This window comes from Balaenoptera physalus (genome assembly GCF_965194825.1).
Source record: "Balaenoptera physalus genome assembly, chromosome: 2".
Taxonomy (NCBI): Eukaryota; Metazoa; Chordata; class Mammalia; order Artiodactyla; family Balaenopteridae; genus Balaenoptera; species Balaenoptera physalus.
Genome location: NC_138883.1, coordinates 174,911,034 through 174,930,353, shown reverse-complemented (window position 1 = coordinate 174,930,353; position 19,320 = coordinate 174,911,034). Strand labels below are relative to the sequence as shown.

The window sequence follows — 19,320 nt, the reverse complement described above, 5'->3', positions numbered from 1 at the left end:
CATCCCTCTGCTTTCCTAACCCTCACCGAGACCCTGAAGGCCACGGAGAGTCTTGGTTCCCTGACTGCTTTGCGGTACAAAGAGGAAATACCTGCTCATGTAGACCTCAGGAGAAAGATTTCCATACTATGGGAGATTTCCTAAAAGGGAGGATAGGGACTTCCCTGGCGGTCCAGTGGTTAAGACTCCACGCTTGCCCTGCAGGGGGCGAGGGTTCAATCCCTTGTCGGGGAACTAAGATTCCGCATGCCAAGTGGCACGGCCAAAAAATAAAATGAAAAATTTTGAAAAAAGGGAGGATTGGGTGGTAGAAGAAGGGTCATGTGAATGTTGGACAGCCATTTGGATGGCGTGAGGCCCCAACATTCAAGGACAAGCTGATCTAAAATGGAGACTATAGGGCTTCCCTGGTGGCGCAGTGGTTAAGAATCCACCTGCCAATGCAGGGGACATGGGTTCGAGCCCTGGTCCGGGAAGATCCCACATGCCACAGAGCAACTAAGCCCATGCACCACAACTATTGAGCCTGCACTCTAGAGCCCGTGGGCCATAAGTGCTGAGCCCACATGCCACAACTACTGAAGCCCACGCACCTAGGGCCTGTGCTCCACAACAAGAGAAGCCACCGCAATGAGAAGCCTGCACACCGCAACAAAGAGTAGCCCCTGCTCGCCACAACTAGAGAAAGCCCGCGTGCAGCAACGAAGACCCAAAGCAGCCAAAAATAAATAAATAAATACGTATTAAAAAAATAAAAAAATAAAATGGAGACTATAATGTATGCTTACATTCCATCTTATCTCTTTTCCTCTGCCAATGGCTACCACCCTTATGACCAATTAGAAAGAAAAAAAAAAAAAAAAAGAATCTTAGCTATTATCCAGCTCAAAGTCTCCCTTTTACAGCTCACTTGAGGTTCTGAGAGAGGGTGACTTGCCCAGTGTCACCCCCAGAAAGTAGCAGTGCCGGGATTTAAACCCATGTCCTTCGAGGCCACCAACAGTGCCTTCATCAGTTGGTCATGGCGATCAAAAGTCACAACCATTCCATGTTAGGTTGCAATTTTAGTGGCGAAAACATGAAACATTTTCATGAGCTCACTTAAATAGTACTTTTTGCTTCCCAAAATCTCTAGTATCATTTCGGAGAGAGTAAGGACACCTGAGTTTATTTATTTATTTGTTTATTTGCCAACTCCGTGGTCTCAAACAAGCTACTTAATCTTTCTGAACCGCTGTTCTATCTGTAGAAAATGCAAATATACCCATCCTTATGACATTGTGGTACAAAATAATTGTGATAATACATAAGGAAGGCATTCTGTGTACTTTAAAAAACGGCACGGGACTAAAAATATTTTAAAATACAATTTAATGTGTTAACATTAATTAACTGGTTAAAATAGAAATAATTTTTAAAAACCTGACTCACACAGTTACCCTGTAACCAACAGGTAGGGCCACAATTCCTGTCTCCATCTGTAGTTTACTAGTCCAGGGATATTCATTGCTTTGTCTAAAATGCTGTGTATTGAGGTAGGAAAGTCAGAAAAATGAGGAATTCTAGAACCCAAGTCTTCTGATTCAGAATACAATGTTTTTCTCGTTGATATTAGTAACAGTTGGTCTTAAGGGCTTTTTATTATGTATAATAAACTAACTCAACTAACATCTCTAATTCTCAGACCACCCAAGTAGACTATAATTGCCTGTTGTGCAGTTGGACCCTGAGGCTCAGAGATGTTATACTATGTTGCTGGAAGTTATCCCAGCTGGTGGTGGAACTGGGATTTAAACCAGCTCTTGCTTTCTCCAAAACCTCATTCTGTAATGTCCCACTGCCTTTTCTAACATCCACTTCCCCAAAGTGGCAGCACTATATTTAAAAAGCAAGAGGAAATGTCAGCTGTGTGATTTTGTCATGAAAACAATAATAACACTATCATTTATTGAGCGGTGTATGTGCTAAAGTCGTATCCGTATTATCTCGTTAAACTTTCACAATATACTCTGAGAAAACTACAGCTTAGACAAGTTTAGGAACTTGACCGAGACCTTACAGATGGCAAAGCCAGGATGCAAACTCCTTTGTGACTCCAAGGCCCATGATCTGAATCACTCACTGAGGCCAGATTCTGCAGAAAGCCCAGAATTGCAACAGAACAAATTAACTGCTGGGCTTTAGTTTGCCAAACCCCTCTTACGGGGGTAATTTGATCAGAAGCAAATGCCTTGTCTCTCTTACGAGAAGTGAAATCCATAAACTGGAAAGGCGTGAGAATGAAGTTTTCAGTTTTTCTACATCAGCCAAATTCATCTTCATCTAGAGCATTTTAATGCACTCTTTGTCCATGTATTGGAATGACTGAAGTTTTCAGAGATACTTACCCCCATCTAAAAAATTCCCTCAGACCATATATGAAAATAAACTCAAAATGGTTTAAAGACCTAAATGTAAGACCTGAAACCATAAAACTCCTAGAAGAGAACATAGGCAGAACACTCTTTGACATAAATCATAGTAATATTTTCTTGGATCAGTCTCCTAAGGCAAAAGAAATAAAAGCAAAAATAAACAAACGGGACCTAATTAAAGAGCTTTTGCACAGCAAAGGAAACCATCAACAAAAGAAAAAGACAACCTACAAAATGGGAGAAAATATTTGCAAACGATGCAATTGACAAGGGGATAATGTCCAAAATATACAAACAGCTCATACAACTCATTGTCAAAAAAACCAAACAACCCAATCAAAAAAACGGGCAGAAGACTTGAATAGACATTTTTCCAAAGACGACATACAGATGGCTAACAGGCACATGAAAAGATGCTCAACATTGCTAATTGTTAGAGAAATGCAAATCAAAACTACAAGGAGGTATCACCTCACGCTGGTCAGAATGGCCATCATCAAGAAGAACACAGATAAATGCTGGAGAGGGTGTGGAGAAAGGGAACCCTCATATACTGTTGGTGGGAATGTAAGTTGGTGCAGCCACTATGGAGAACAGTATGGAGGTGCCTCAAAAAACTGAAAACAGAGCTACCATAAGACCCAGCAATTTCACTCCTGAGTATACATCCAGAAAAAATGAAAACACTAATTCAAAAAGATACATGCACCCCAGTGTTCAGAGCGGCATTATTTACTATAGCCAAGACATGGAAGCCATGCAAGTGCCCATCAGCAGACGATTGGATTAAGAAGATGTGGTATATTTACACAATGGAATATTACTCTGCCATAAAAAAATGAAATAATGCCATTTGCAGCAGTGTGGATGGACTTAGGGAACATTATGCTTAGTGTAATAAGTCAGAGATAGACAAATATATGATATCACTTATATGTGGAATCTAAAAATAATACAGCTGAATGTATATGCAAAACAGACAGGCTCACAGACATAGAAGACAAACCTAGGTTTACAAAGGGAAGAGGGAACGGCGGAAGGACAAATTAGGGGTATGGGATTAACAGATATGAACTACTAAGACAGATAAAATAGATAAGCAACAAGGATATAATGTATAGCACAGAGAATTATACCCCTTATTTTGTAATTACATGTAATGGAATATAATCTGCAAAAATACTGAATCACTTTGCTGTACACCTAAAACTAACACAATATTGTAAATCAACGATGCTTCAATAAAAAAAAGAAATTCCCTCAGAGAAGAAGGCAATCAATAGAGGCGGTCTCAAAACTCCTGACCACCAGAGGGCGGTGGGCCCCATGGATCCGTGCTACTCCGTAGAGTCCTGGACCCGCTGCAGCATCACCTGGGAGCGGGCTAGAAATTCGGTATCTCAGCCCTGCTCCTGACGTATTGAATCAGAACCTTCACTTCAACAAGATTTCCTGATGATTCTTGTGCAAGTTAAAGTATGAGAAGCGCTCTCCCAAATTGCAGCTTGGTCAGTCAGGAGCCAAATGGCCCCAGAAAGTTTCCTGTTCTTAAAATATGATAAAGTAAAATATGATTGAGTATTTAATGTGAGCAAGGCACTTTGTGTTAATTGCCTCTAGTTGTCATTCCAGGTAGGTGTTCTTAATCCTCTTTTTCAGCTGGGAAGATTGAGATTCAGAGAGATTAACTGGTAGAAATTACAAAGCCAAATGGAGGTGCCTGGATTTGAACGCAGGTGTATCTTCCAACTGAGCAATATTCCCGCTGTTCTTGCTGCTTTTTGAAGCTCTGTTTTTGAAGAGGTATGTTTTGGGATCATAAAAAGATAGAAAGGGGTTTGGTTCATTTGACTCTTGCCTTGACTGTGCGTCTCTTTAGCTTAATGTTTCAAGTATAGCAGTTTCTATCTACCTGGTAGATAAAAGGACTGTAATAAATAATAGAAAAATTCAGAAATAGTCTTTTTTTTCAGAAATAGTCTTGATGGTCATAATAAATTCATCTTTTACTTAGAATAGTTCTGAGTTGTGTCCAATAGATATTAATCCGTCCAATTCCATACAGCTCAGTGTGGCCCTTGGAAAAGCCCTGTGATTTCTAGACCTACCAGTAGATGTCAGTATGTCTTTGGGCACCACAATGGCCATTTAGGTATTTGCCCTGCTGTTCTCTGTCAGCAATCAATTGTCTTGAAGAATAGATGGGTTTTGTTGCTGTTGTTGCTTGTTTGCTTGATTGGTTTTACATTTTCACGTAGTTGGAGCAGTCTTCTTAGCCTAGTGTCTTCAAAGGTGTTATGACCCAGAAGCAATTTTCTCTATTCCTCTCTCCCTCTCTCTCTCTCACACACACACCTTTTTTATGGAAAAAGATTCAAATGAAGGATTTTCTCCCAAGGAGATCTTTCTGTGAAGAAGTTGGGAAAAGACGTTTGAGGATACCAAAGCCAGATTTCATAAAGCCTCTGGCTTGTGAATCAAACACACCCCACTCTCCAGGAATTAAGCAACTACCGCCATGTTCACTGCCAAGCCAAAAAGAACTGCCCTTTGAAGAAAACAACTCAGAAATCAGCAAGACAGATGGCTCACTTTGTGTACTTTCATCAGAGTTACCTCGGGTAAGAGCATAGCCTCCTACCAAGGCTTTATTTATTTCTCAAATTATATTTTATTTGCAAATGTTTTCTGGGACCTGCTTTCAGAGCTTTATTAAATGTGTAAGAAGGTTGAATAATTTATCAGGTTAACAGAAGGCTGAAAATGTAAGTTGACGCGCATTTGATTTTAGAAGCTGGTGTTTGATTTGTGTGGCTTTTTCGTGCTCCTGCCAGCAGCGGGTGTGCTAATAACAATTAGACTCTTCCCAGCGGAGTGCTTTTTCTTGTTTGCCTTCCAGAATGATATGGATCCTTTTTTTTAACCTTTGCTTTAGATTAACCACAAAAAAAATCATTTGACAGGTATCTGAAGAGACTAACTTCACTGACAATGGAGGTTATTTGTAGCTTCTTGGTAAGGAAAAAATCCTGAGAGAGATTAAATAAGAGTAACGCTTTCTGAGTCATTAGGTGCTAGACAGGTTACAATACCAGGAAAATACACTGTAGCATTCAGTGTGGCACCAGTTAATGACACAGTGATTCTCTGGATTTTCGAGATTCTGTGTGGAACATTTAAGCCCTTCTGAGGCCTGATAAGTAAACAGTTTTAGTTCACTTTGCAAAAGAGGATCAGCTGTTCGTTGGCAAATTTCGAAGTGCTTTAGGGTTATTTCCTGACTCCTCTTTTGTGATTTAGCTATTATGTAGCAAATCGATGGTGAGAGTCATTCTGTTCAAGAAGTTTGGAAGTGGAGCTAGTCTCGTGTTTCTCAGAACTCATCTATTCACAAGCTAGGTTTTGGGCTTTTGTTGTTGTTCTCAGTATTCTATAGCGGTTGAGAGCACACACTTTGGATTTGGATTCAAATCCCACCTTCATAATTTACTGGCTGGATGACTTTGCATTACTTAACTTCTGTATAACCTCAGTTTACTCATCTGCAAAATGGGTATGATAATCCTTGATGTATTATGAGATTATTGTGAGATCTCCATAATACAACTGGAAAAACATCTTTTCTCTGTCCCCATCCCCTACTCCAGGGACTGGTTTTAGATGTGTCTGGGGAGGTTGGTCTGCCTAAGATTTGACGTACTCGTTTAATCATCATATATTAAGCACGTACTGTGGGTCAGGCATGTGTGTGCTGAGTACTAAAGATATGACAGTGAACAAGACAAAGGGGGTCCCATCTGTCATGGAGTTTACATTCAAACAGGGGACACAGGAAACTGAACAACAAACACACAAATACAGACTAACATTATAGACAATAATAAGTGTTGTGGAGAAAAATAAGGTAAAGGAATGGAAAGTGAAGAAGAAAGTTAAGTCTCTTTGAGGAGGTGATCTTAAAGGAAAATGATCATTTAAAAACTTGAGCAGGGCCTTCATGTAGCTAAAGAGAGGCCATCAGGAGATGGATGAGTAAGTAATGGGTTTCTTTTCTCAAATGCACACAGAGCCAGGACACCGTCTGAAAAACAAGAGAATGAAAGAGGGACAGACACTGCTCTGTCTAATAATGTAATCGTTTCTCCTCATTGGAGAGTGAGAGGAATCTTTGCAGGTTATGTTGCATCTAAGGAAATATTCTTCTTTAACAAGAATTACTGTGTGGTCCTGGGTGGGGTGACCGCAGTGGTTCAAAACTCCCTTCGAGAGAACCCACTGTGGCATGTAGCTCATTGACTGTCTCCAACTGGCACTTTTTGGGATCTACCTCTCCATTCATTCTCAATCAATGCTGCCATGAGACCATTCCCAGCCAACGACTGAGCATAGCATGTGTGCTAGAATAGGGCCATTTGTTGGATGCAAGGTTTCTCGAAAGGATGCCTTTTGCTCAAGACTCCCCATTGGTCTGGCCAAGACTTTTCTTAGAGCAGCACTGTAATCAGAGCCTCTTCCTATCCAATTCTTCCTTCCCTCCCTCCTTTCACAGACGTCAGACCTGCCGTGTGGTCTGAAGCTTCTCCCTCCCTACTTCTCTAGCTCCCTTTGTCCTTCATAGGTATTTCATCCAACAAATCTTTTTTTTTTTTTACAATGTCTTTATTTATTTATTTATTTATTTAATAACATTGTGTTCCACGCCGTGTGGCATGTGGGATCTTAGTTTCCCGACCAGGGGTTGAACCCACGCCCCCTGCAATGGAAGCGCCGTGTCTTAACCACTGGAACACCAAGGAAGTCCCTCATCCAACAAATCTTTTGTATAGCAGTTCCTTTTTGGCCTCTACTTCTTGGAAGACCTGAACAGACACAGTTGGGACCAGGAGTGGTCAGAGAAAACAGGTGGCAAGATGAATCTGCCGGCCAGGGCTCTGTGAGACAGACACAGAGCTGGGTTTGTTAACAGACGTTAAGGATGGAGCCATGAAGGGTCCCTTAACCATCAGAAGCCACGGAGCTGCAATTACCATCATGGCTGGCAAGGTTGGAAGGGCAGCTAAAGAGACTCAACCCACAGGAAGTGGTGGAGATGGTTAATAGACCCTGGCTTCCTTATGGGCAAAGTAGACAATCACCCAGCAAGGGTGCTTCTTAATTTCTCTAACCCAAAGAAGGCAAGAATTGAGGCACAGAAGGCAGATGGCAATCATCTAATAAAATGTTCTGATCTCTTGCTCAGTTGTGACTTGAGCCAATGTTCAGATCTAGAACACTTTGACTCTAGAGGTGGCCGGGCCCCTAGAGAAAGAACCCTGAAATCCTTCAGCAGTAATTCCTGCAATTGTCCCCAAGTCCTTCATCTAAAAGGACCTGCAGTCATTTGAGTGACTGTACTCCGGGGGAAGAGGAATAACCAGACTTTTTGAGGGCTTTTGGACACAGGGCGTGCATTGACAATTCCATGGCCTCCTTGCTGGAATGGAGGATTATGGGGTCCAGGACATGCATAAAGTCCTGGATAAAGTCCAGCTCACAGTGGGTCCGCTGTGTCTACAAGAATCACCCACTGGTCATTTTCCCAGCCCCTGAGTGTGTCACGGAAATGGACATACATGACAGTTAGAGTAGTCACATTGGGACTGTGGTCTACGAGGTGACAGCTGTCGTGGTTAGGAAAGGCCAGATGGAAACTACCCCTCTCCACCCTCCCAGTCAAGATATTAAATCACAAACGGTGTCGTATCCCAGGGGGCCGGCAAACATAAATGCCACCATTGAAAACCAAAAGAATACAATGGTGGCGGTTTCTGTCATATCTCCATTTAATTTACCAGCACGAGCCTTGCAGAAACTCGCTGCATCCCCAGTTTCATCTACTGTGCTGGATGCTGCATTATTGCTACAGCAGATTAATAAATGCCTCAGGGAAACGGCGTGCAGACGTTGATTTGACCCAGGCATGGTGGGGCTATTTTCTGTTCTTGTCGGAAACAATTTGCATTCATACGGAAAGGACAGGAGCAGTCATTTACAGTTTTGCTCCAGGCTTCCGTGCAGTCTCCCACCCTCAGTCGTGATGTAACCCAAAGAGATCTGGAGATCCCTAGGACCATCACATGGGTCCACTACATCAGTGCCGCCATGCTGATCGGGCCGGGAAAGGAAGACGTGGCTGGTACACTGGAGACCTTGCTAAGAAATGGAGGACGGGCGGTAAACCCTGTCACAGTCAGGGCCCTGCCATTTCAGTAAAGCAGTGGGGTCCAGTGGTCAGGGGCAAGCCTGGATATTCCCTCCAAAGTGAAAAACTGTTACTGCATCTTACATCTTTTTTCCGGAAGAAGAGAGCACATTACCTGTTAGGTTTCCTTGGATCACTGAGACGTATTCCACATGGGAATGCTGCTGTGGTCCAAACACCAGGTACCACACAAGGCTGCCGGCTTTGTGGAGCCCGCAGTAGGAAGAGACTCCGCAGCAGGTACCACCAGACTGTGGTACAAGAGCCTTGATGCTCTGGCCATAAAAATCCAGCCGACTCTCTCGTGTTGGAGGAGCCTGTAGTTTATGGAGAGCCCTGGGGGGAGAACTACTACACAGACCCCCTGTGTTCTAAAGGAAGGCCATTGCGTCTGCAATGGAGAATTACGTCTTCTCATTATGGAGCCTAGAAGAGATGGCAATGGTGCATCCAGAGCGGAGCCTGAGCAGGAGCGGAGAGCACAGGCACGCTGCAGGAGCTGGCAGCCCACACACCCGTGTCACCGTCTGTGGTTGCATTAGTAGGCCTTCCCCTGCTCACCTGTGGCCATTTGGGGGCGAGGTGCCGTACAACCAGCAAAAACTTGCACCTGGTGTACAGATGGGTTGGCTCAGTTTGCGGGTAGGGGCTGAACTACTTGGTGCTCTACTGCAGCCACATTCAGGGGTGGCCTCGAAAGCTAGTGGGGAGGGCAAAAATCTTCCTAAGGAGCAGGGATGCAAGTGATGCACCTGGCGTAGAAGGTGAAGCAGCCCGAGATGAGACTATGTAGAGATTCCTGGGCTGAGACCCACAGCGCGGCAGGCTGGCCGAGTTCCTGGAAAGAAAAGGACTGGACTGTTAGACGCAAGGAGGGCTGGGGTAGAAGCATATGGACAGGAATATGGGAGATGCACGGTGTGAAGATTTTTGTATCAATTAATGCTGACCAGAACACATCCCAGCACAGAAGAGACACCGAACACCCAAGGAGACAGAATGACTCTGCAACTGACGTTAGCCAGCCATCATTATCCTCTGTCTTAGAACTGGAACAATAGTCACATAAATGGAGTGGCCACAGTGGCAGACTCAGAGGCTACACATGTGACCAACGGTGTGGACACCCATTTACCAAAGGTAAGCTAGTTACTGCTGATTCTGGTTAGTACATCCGGGCCATGTTATAGCTTTGCGGGTCCTCTGCCCTTAAAATGCGTGCTTCTCAGTGCATCTACTATGGAGAACAGTATGGAGGTGCCTTAAAAAACTAAAAATAGAGTTTCCATATGATCAAGCAATCCCACTCCTAGGCATATATCCAGACAAAACTATAATTCAAAAAGATACATGCATCCCTATGTTCATAGCAGCACTATTTACAACAGCCAAGACATGGAAGCAACCTAAGTGTCCATCGACAGATGAATGGAGAAAGAAGATGTGGTCTATATATACAATGGAATATTGCTCAGCCATAAAAAAAGAATGAAATAATGCCCTCTGCAGCAACATGGATGGACATAGAGATTATCATGCTAAGTGAAGTAAGTCAGACAGAGAAAGACAAATATCACATGCTATCACTTATATGTGGAATCTAAAAAAAATCTAAAAACAAGTACCTACTGTATAGCCCAGGGAACTCTATTCAATATTCTGTAATAATCTAAATGGGAAAAGAATCTGAAAAAGAGTGGATATATGTATATGTATAACTGAACCACTTTGCTGTACACCTGAAACTAACACAACATTGTAAATCAACTGTACTCCAATATAAAATAAAAATTAAATTTAAAAAGTTAATTTTGTTCATAGACAGTGAACTATTAGGTATGGAATTTGTGAAGTGTCAAAATCTTTGACAACTCCTAAAGGGACATTAAAACCATCCAGTTATCATCTCTTTTCCTCAAGGAGATACTCATTGCTTCAAGTTCAGGAAGGCAATGGCTGAAAGAGAAGATTGGGTCTCTATTACAGAAAGGCTTCAGAAAAAGTTTTGGATATACCATGGTGCATCTCCCCTTCAAGGGTCCTTCTCAAGATGATTTTCCAATTAATGTATGTTAGAACAGTGCTCACTCTATCATAAAGCAAATTTCCATGTACTTGGTGTTATGAACTGAATGTTTGTGTGCCCTCAAGATTCATAGGTTGAAAGCCCTAAACCCCAATGTGAAGATATGTGGAGGGGCCTTTGGAGGTTATTAGGGTTAGATGAGGTGATAAGGATGGGGTCCTCGCAGTGGGACTAGTGCCCTTATAAGAAGCAACCAGAGAGCTAGCTAGCTTTCAATCTCTCTCTCTCTGCCATATGAGGACAAAGGAAGAAGACGGCCATCTGCAAACCAGGAAGTGGGCTCTTACCAGACACCAAATCTACCAGCACCTTGATCTTGGGCTTCTCAGCCTCCCGAACTGTGAGACGTAAACCTTTGTTGTTTAAGACAGTCAGTCTATGATATTTTGTTATAGCAGCCCAAACTAAGATCCATGGGTTTATTTGGGGGTACTCTATATAACAGTAAGTCCCCTACATACGAACCTTCAAGTTGCGAACTTTCAGTTGCGAATGTGCTGTGTTCACGTGTCCAATCACGTAAGTTAGTTCACGTGTCTGCCTGTTCACTCGATGCCAGCCCCTGGATGCCAGCTCTTGTACTGTGCTACTGTACTTTTCAAGGTACTGTACTGTAAGATTAAAAATGTTTTCTTTATTTTTTGTGTTTGTTTTTTATGTATTATTTGTGTGAAAAGTATTATAAACCTATTACAGTACAGTACCGTATAGCTGATTGTGTTAGTTGGGTACCTAGGCTAACTTTGTTGGACTTATGAACAAATTGGACTTAAGAACGCATTCTTGGAACAGAACTCGTTCGTATATAGGGGACTTACTGTGTATTCTCTTGATGTCTATCTCTACACCAATACTACACTATTATATTTTACTATAGCCCTATCTGGTAAGACATGTCTTTCTAATGTGGTGTTTATTTTATCTAAAAGAGTATCTTATTTCTTCTCAACTCTTTGCTTTTCTTCGCACATAATTTATCTGTAGATAGTTTTGGGTTTTCCAAATAAGCAATTATATTATTTGCAATTAATGACAGTTTTATCTCTTCTTTCTATTGCTATGTCTTTAATTCTTTTTCCCTGTAGTACAGTATTGAATAGGAGCAGGGATAGCGGGTATCCCTGTTTTTCTTGATCTTAAAGGGAATAATTATATTATTTCGCCATTGTTTTTTATGTTTACTTTTGCTTTCTTATAGCTACCTCATATTGAGTTAAGAAATATTCTCTATATTCTTAAATTTATTTATTTTATTTATTTATTTTTGGCCACGCTGGGTCTTCATTGCTGCGCGCGGGCTTTCTCTAGTTGCAGCGACCGGGGGCTACTCTTGGTTGCGGTGCGCAGGCTTCTCATTGCGGTGGCTTCTCTTGTTGTGGAACACAGGCTCTAGGTGTGCAGGCTTCAGTAGTTGTGGCTCGCGGGCTCTAGAGCGCAGGCTCAGTAGTTGCTCCGTGGCATGTGGGATCCTCCCAGACCAGGGATTGAACCCGTGTCCCCTGAATTGGCAGGCAGATGCTTCACCACGGTGCCACCAGGGAAGTCCCTCTATATTCTTATTCTTCTAAAAGTTTTTATATTAATTAGGTGTTGACTTTTATGAAACTTTTTTCTGTGTCTATTAAGTGAATCATGGTTTTCTCCTTTCATATGTCAAAATGTTAAATTATGTTAATCAGTTTTAATATTAAAATACTCTTGTACCCCTGAGCTATACGCAACATTTATTATTTTCTATGTTTAGAATACATAAGTATTGTTTTTAAATATATTGCTTGATTTGTGTAGTGATAAGGAAGATTCATCACTTACATCTCCTGTTTCAAGAAACATAATTGACTCATGGCCCTACTGTCATCCCTCTGGATTCACCACCACATTTGGGTCAAGGACACACTTCCCCTGGGCTGCTCGCAAACCAGTGACTGAACACGGTGAAGATTATAGTACTGACCCATTCCTGTGCGACATGGGACTCTTCTAACCAACCCCTGACTTGAGGACCTTCCATAGGCTTTGCTGGAACTTTCTTAAATCAACACTGCAGTCTGAGGCTACTCCTACGATTCCATCCTTCCCTCTCTCCTTTCACTGGTGTCAGACCTGTATTGCAACCTAAAGGCTCACCTATCTCTTCCTATGTCTTCCCATTTATCCATCAAAATAAATCTCTTGGGCAGTGGGGACGGGCGCCGGCCTGCAGGTCGCGGGCCGGGAGCGGAGGGGCGGCCGGGGCAGTGGGCGGCCGCGGGGACGCCCCCTCCCGGTCCAACGTGCTGCCGGGGAAACGGCGCGGGGCCGGGGGCGCTTGGGCAACCTCGCGGGGCGCGCCGCGGCCTCCGGGGGGTCCGAGAGGAGCTGCCACGTGGGCGGCGGGGCCGCGTGGGTGCGTCCCGGGGTCGGCATCGAGGGGCGGGAGGAGCGTGGCTTGCGGCCGGGCCGGTGACCAGACGTGTCTCCCTGCATCCGTTCTGCAGCGGGGCTGCAGGGCACCAGCGAGCGCCAACCCTAAGCCGACCCAGCATGAGCGAATTTCCCTGTGAAAAACGTGATGACTATTTGGAATGGCCTGAGTATTTCATGGCAGTGGCCTTCTTATCGGCACAGAGGAGCAAAGATCCAAATTCCCAGGTCGGAGCCTGCATCGTGAATGCAGAAAACAAGATTGTGGGCACTGGGTACAATGGAATGCCAAATGGCTGTAGTGACGACCTCTTGCCTTGGAGGGGGACAGCGGAGAGTATACTGGATACCAAATACCCTTACGATTTTCTTAACAGTGCCGGAGACTGTTCATTTCTACACACAGCTAAATCGTGGTGTTCATAGGCTAAGGTGAGCACTGCCAGCGTCTCCTGAGAGGCCCCAGCTCAGCTCTCTGCCTGCAGGATTGCAGAGCTGCTGCAGGACTCACAGGGACACTTACAACGTCCCCTGAAGACGGGAGGCCTGGGGAGGACGGTGGACCAGGGTCTGTATCCTGTCTGAGCCAGAGTAGGCCCTCAGTAAAAGTTCATTGACTGATGTGCCACGCCAAGCCGAATGCCGTTCTGAACAAGAACTCAGCAGATGTGAAAGGCTGTACCATGTATGTCGCCTTGTTCCTGTGTGATGAATGTGCTAAGCTCATCATCCAGGCAGGGATAAAAGAAGTTATTTTCATGTCTGATAAATACCACGACAGCAGTGAGACAACAGCCGCGAGGCTCGTGTTTGAAACGGCCGGGGTTTCCTTCGGGAAATTCACACCAAAGTGCAGCCAGATTGTCACTGACTTTGATTCAATTAACAGCAGACCGAGTCAGAAGCTCCAGTGAGTTACATCTCATTAAACCTCCAGAAGATTGGGATTATCCTCTTCTAAGAAGCTGCTAATGCCTTTCATCTTAAAGTTACACATAACTTTTTAATAGCCGGGACGGCAAAAGTCGACATCTAAAGAATGTAAAAGCTCACATCTTCCTGACTCGCTCTCCTGTCACGTGGAATCTGCATCTGTTGAAACCATCGATTTAGGGTTTAAAATACAGGAGCTGTGGGTGCGCACGGGGCTGGAGCGGCGCCTCCCCTCCCGTCTCCCGGTTCTCTGGGACGCGCACGGCTGCGCAGAAGGGCATCAGCCGTGCGTCGTCCACTGCGTTTCACAGCCGCTCTTCAGCGCCACGTGTGCTGGGAGGACAAATAACTGTGGCTGTGTTCCTACCGGCATGAGCAGACACGCTGATCTGAACATCGGGCCGAATGAAGCATGGCATGTAACGCCCTTGGGGAAAAGAAAGGAGCCGCAAGACGCAGCATTTAAGTGTTTGCTTTCGAGAGCTGAGGGAGCCCCCAGCCGCCCAGCCGCCCACCCAAAAGCCCTGGACGGGGTGCGCCTTCGTCCTGGCAGATGATGAGTGCAACTGAGCGGGCGTTCTTTCCCGGCTCTGCTGTCCTGCTCCCCACAGGGCGGTGCGCGGAGCGCCTCTGCGCGGTGGGGACCTCTGTTGTTCGTGCTTCTTACTCTGGCGTTGTGGGTGACAACGGAGCTCTTACATTAGTTTATTTGAGTAATGAGTCGTTCCCGGGGAAGGCAGCCCGTCGCCCTGCGTTGCCCCCAGGTCCACAGCCTGCCCGGGGGGCGGAGGCCCGCACCGGCTGCCCCACGTGCCAGCACGGTTCATTTCCAGGGCTGCTGTCTCCTATCCTGTAAGTGAAAGGGATGTGAGGAGATGTCAGTTCCGTCCACATCTCTTGGTGATGGGAGCTCACTTGTGCTCCTGGCGCCCTGCCTTCATTGGCATACATCTCACCTTCCTAATCACTTCGATTTGGGGAATGGGTAGCAGTGCACCTTGTCTTTAATCTCATTTCATTTTTATTAAATGTGCTCAGTACCTTCGCTGAGAAAATGGTTTCTTTATCCTAAAGATTATGACCGTTTTAAAGTGCTCTTACATCTTTATGAGTTTTTATTTCGTCTCTGAGGTTTTGGATTCCATATTCTGGGGCATTTGTGATTTGGCTCCTTACCAACATTATTAAAATTTTATTAAAATCCGCAAAAAAAATAAAAAATAAAAAAATAAATCTCTTGTACATCTAATTCCATCTTTTGCTGTTCAAAGAACCTCAGCCAACACAAGTTAGTGTGCTGATGTTTTGTGAGGATATTTGCATCTCTATCCATGAAGAAAGTTGACCTGCAGTGTTCATCTCCTACTGGGTCTTTGTCTCATTTGGGGATTAAGGTTATGCTTTATTCATATAATGAGTTAGAAAAGGTTCTCTCATTTTTATGATTTGAAAATGTTTGTGATGATTTGGAATGTATACATTACATATTTGGTGGAATTCAACTGTTGAGATATCTGTTCTTGATATTTTCTTTTCTTTTTTTTGACGTGGACCTTTTAAAGTCTTTACTGAATTTGTTACAATATTCCTTCTGTTTTATGATTTGGTTTTTTGGCTGCGAGGCATGTGGCATCTTAGCTCCCTGACCAGGGATCGAACCCGCACGCCCTGTACTGGAAGGTGAAGTCTTAACCACTGGACCGCCAGGGAAGTCCCCTGTTCTCGATATTTTCTTTTAAGAAAGACTATTCAGGTTTTTTTATCATCTTAAGTCAGTTTTGATTGGGACTTCTGGTTTCAACCTCCTGTATTTTCCAAAGATGGCCACAACGTTCGCTCTCATTCCACATGCTCTTCTGTAATGTGACCTTGCCACTTCCACGTGGAGAGGTAGAGTCTAATTCTCCACCCTGGAATTTGGGTGGTCTCTGTGGCTGGTTTGATGGATGGAATGCCGTGGAAATTACGCTGTGTTATTTACAGACATAGCCCTTATCAAACCTGGATATTTCCGCTTCCTGCCTCTTAGCAGTGGGTCAAACTGTAAGAAGTATAAGTATCCTCAGACCACGCTGCGAGAAACCTAAGCCATGGATTATGAGACAATATCTGGAAAGTGAAAGAAGGCAAAGAACACTGAGGCAAGAGACTTAAGAGTGAAGAAGTCATCTTCTATGTCAAGTCCAGTGAAGGCTTCAGATGACCCCAGCCTGAGCTACCGCCTGACGGCAATTGCATGAATGATCCCAAGTAAAGGCTCCCCAGCTGAGTCTGGTCAACCCACAGAATCATAAATTGTAGTTCTAAGCTGCTGAGTTTTATAATTGTATGGTTCATAGTGGTAATTGATAACTGAATACCTGTCTACTCCATGAAAACAACTATAACAGCTGGAACACACACATACACACATACACACGCGAGCAGACACAAACATGCACGCAACTGTGTAATTATTTTGAGAGCAACCAATACAGTCAAGAATGGAGATTAAGGGCTATATTCCTTCAGAGAAGCAAAGACTCCAAGGTGAAATCCACATTCACTTGGTTTTTTCCACGAGGGCAGTTTCTAAATGGGGGAGAGAGCTCAACATAAAACAATATTCTTACTAGGCTAAGTTGACAGAGAAGCATTCAAATTGTTGGCCACCTCCTAGGCTGTGTAGGTTCAGGGTGAGACTCCAAGAAACCCAGCAGAAAATAGTAGCAAGGAAACTAAAAGCTGAGCAGACTAGAGTGTCTGCCAAAGTGGAAGGGCTTTGATAAATGCATCCAGACTGTAGCTGAGACCCAGAAATGTCCTATCCTGGGGCTAAGGAACACATTTGAGAGGTGAGGACCAGTACTAAGATAATGGAGTTAAAATAGACAAGACCTAACAAAAACTATAACTAACCCTTACCAGGATCAAGGTGACCCACTGGTACTCTATTTGCCTGTAAAAAGAAAACTATTCTTCCTTTTTAGAGAATGAAGACATTGTCCAGAGCCTAAACAAGCATTCATTTAAAATGGTCAGCATGCAGTAAAAAACTATGAGGTGTGCTTAAAAGAAAAGGACCAAATAATCAAAAACCAAAAGAGAAAACAGACACTGTAAACAAATTCACACGTGATCCACATATTGACATGAGCAGACAAAGACCTTTAAACAAACATTAAGAAGTAATAGGGACTTCCCTGGTGGTCCAGCAGTGAAGAATCCACCTTCCAACGCAGGGGACTCAGGTTCGATCCCAGGCCTGGGAAGAAAAATTCCACATGCCACCAGGCAACTAAGCCCGCGTGCCACAACTACTAAGCCCGCATGCCTCAAATGAGAGCCTGCGTGCCACAAGCTACAGAGCCCATGCACTCTGGAGCCCACACACCACAACTAGAGGGAGAAAAACCCGCACACCACAACTAGAGAGAATCCCATGTGCTGCAACTAGAGAGAAACCCGTGTGCCACAACTAGAGAGAAGCCTACGCGCTGCAACGAAAGATCTTTCATGCCACAATGAAGATCCCATGTACCTCAACTAAGAACCGACACAGCCAAAAAAATAATAAATAAATTAATTTAAAAACATAAAAAATAAAATAAATATTTAAAAAAAAATAATTACAATTAATGTGATAAAATAAAGGAAAATATAGAGAAAATTTCATATTCTGGAGAGACAGAGGCCCGTTACTGAATTCTGATCATTGTCAGGCCTAGAAGCCACGGTCTGAATGCCAAGGACAGAACAGGAACTTTCTCCACCTTAGGTCAGCCTGAGTAGAGCTGAAGTGACCTGTGTAGCCTCTTTGCAACATTTGGGAAGTAAGATGCATCCAACACCTCGTACACAACATCCCCTGTTTGCCTTAGTTCAGGCTGCTGTAACAGAATACCGTGGCCTGGGGGGCTTAAACAACAGAAATCTACTTCTCACAGTTCTGGAGGCTGGAAGTCCAAGATCAAGGCGCCAGCAGATCCGGTGTCCGATGAGAGCCTGCTTCTCTTTGTAGGCTTCTCCTGGTATCCTCCCAGGGCAGAGAGCAGAGCAGAAGGAAAGCAAGTTCTCTGTGTCTTTTTAAAGGACACTAATCCCATTCATGAGGGCTCCACCTCATGAACTACCTCCCGCAATTAATTAATTCATCACCTCCCAAAGGCCCCACCTCCTAATGCCATCACATTGGGGGGTTAGGATTTCAACATATGAATTGGAGGGGGGACACAAACGTTCAGTCCATAGCACTGTTCTTCCCCAACGAGACTGGGAGACTATGAACTCAGTAAAGGAGCAGACTGTGGTTGTCCAGCCAACACCCAGCACAGTGCCTGATACATACGGGGAACTCGAACGTTTAGACTGGTCTTCTTGGACTGTGGAAAATCTTCATCTGAGAGCAGCCTATGACTCTCCCAGAACCTTCCATGGCTGTCTGCTCACCTCCCACCATGCCCTAAAAGAAATACTTGCCTTACAGGGTAGCTGTGTAGAGAAAGTCTCCAGAGCATTTGTCTCAAAACTGTTCTCTACCTTGAGAGGGGATTTAAGAAAACAGAGAAGTTGACCAGTCACGAATGGCCACAAACCTTTAAGCAGTGTATTAACCTTCAGTGACTTTGCAAACTTACGGCCTTTTGAAAATGTCCATCACAGACCTAGTTCAAGTACAGACAAGGAGAATGTTCTCCAAATGTTTAACTGTGACTTCTGTTGTGGGCTGAATTTGTGTCCCTTGCCCCCATGTCCCCCATACCCCCTTCCCACACCTGTGTGTTGAGTCTTAACTCAGAATGTGACTGTATTTGGAAATACATGGGGTCTTTAAAGAGGTGATTAAGGTAAAATGAGGTCATTTGACCTAATCCAATGTGACTGGTTTCCTTACAAGAAGAGATTACCTAAGGGGAGAGGCCTCAGGAGAAACCAACCCTGCCAGCACCTTGATTTTGGACTTCCAGCCTCCAGAGCTATAAGAAAATTAATTTCTGCTACTTACACCACCCAGTCTGTGGTACTTTGTTATGGCAGCCCCAGCGGATTTATAGAGACCCTTTGTTTAGCTAAAGCCTGGCAGGTTGGGGAGAGAGCCTTCTTTGGGGCATAGGGTCTGCTTCAACCTTGTTTTCTTCAGGAAAAGACCAGGGGAAGCTGGTGTCCTCCCACCCGTCCCCCATCACCACACACAATTCCTCCTTTAGTCGCACAGCCTTGGAAAGGAGAGTTTCTTTCCCAGCGCCTTTGTCAGAGGCTGGTCA

General features: G+C 44.2%; 1 long non-coding RNA gene and 1 pseudogene across 2 annotated transcripts in view; one reads left to right on the top strand and one right to left on the bottom strand.

Annotated features, from left to right (window-relative positions):
- The window catches only part of LOC309656471, a 518,263-nt gene that overhangs the window by 143,876 nt on the left and 355,067 nt on the right, over positions 1 to 19,320 (bottom strand). The window lies entirely within an intron of this gene.
- On the top strand, positions 12,866 to 14,603 carry LOC309656445 (deoxycytidylate deaminase-like; annotated as a pseudogene). The gene is made up of 2 exons: positions 12,866 to 13,557; positions 13,740 to 14,603. The product of its transcript is annotated as a deoxycytidylate deaminase-like (transcript).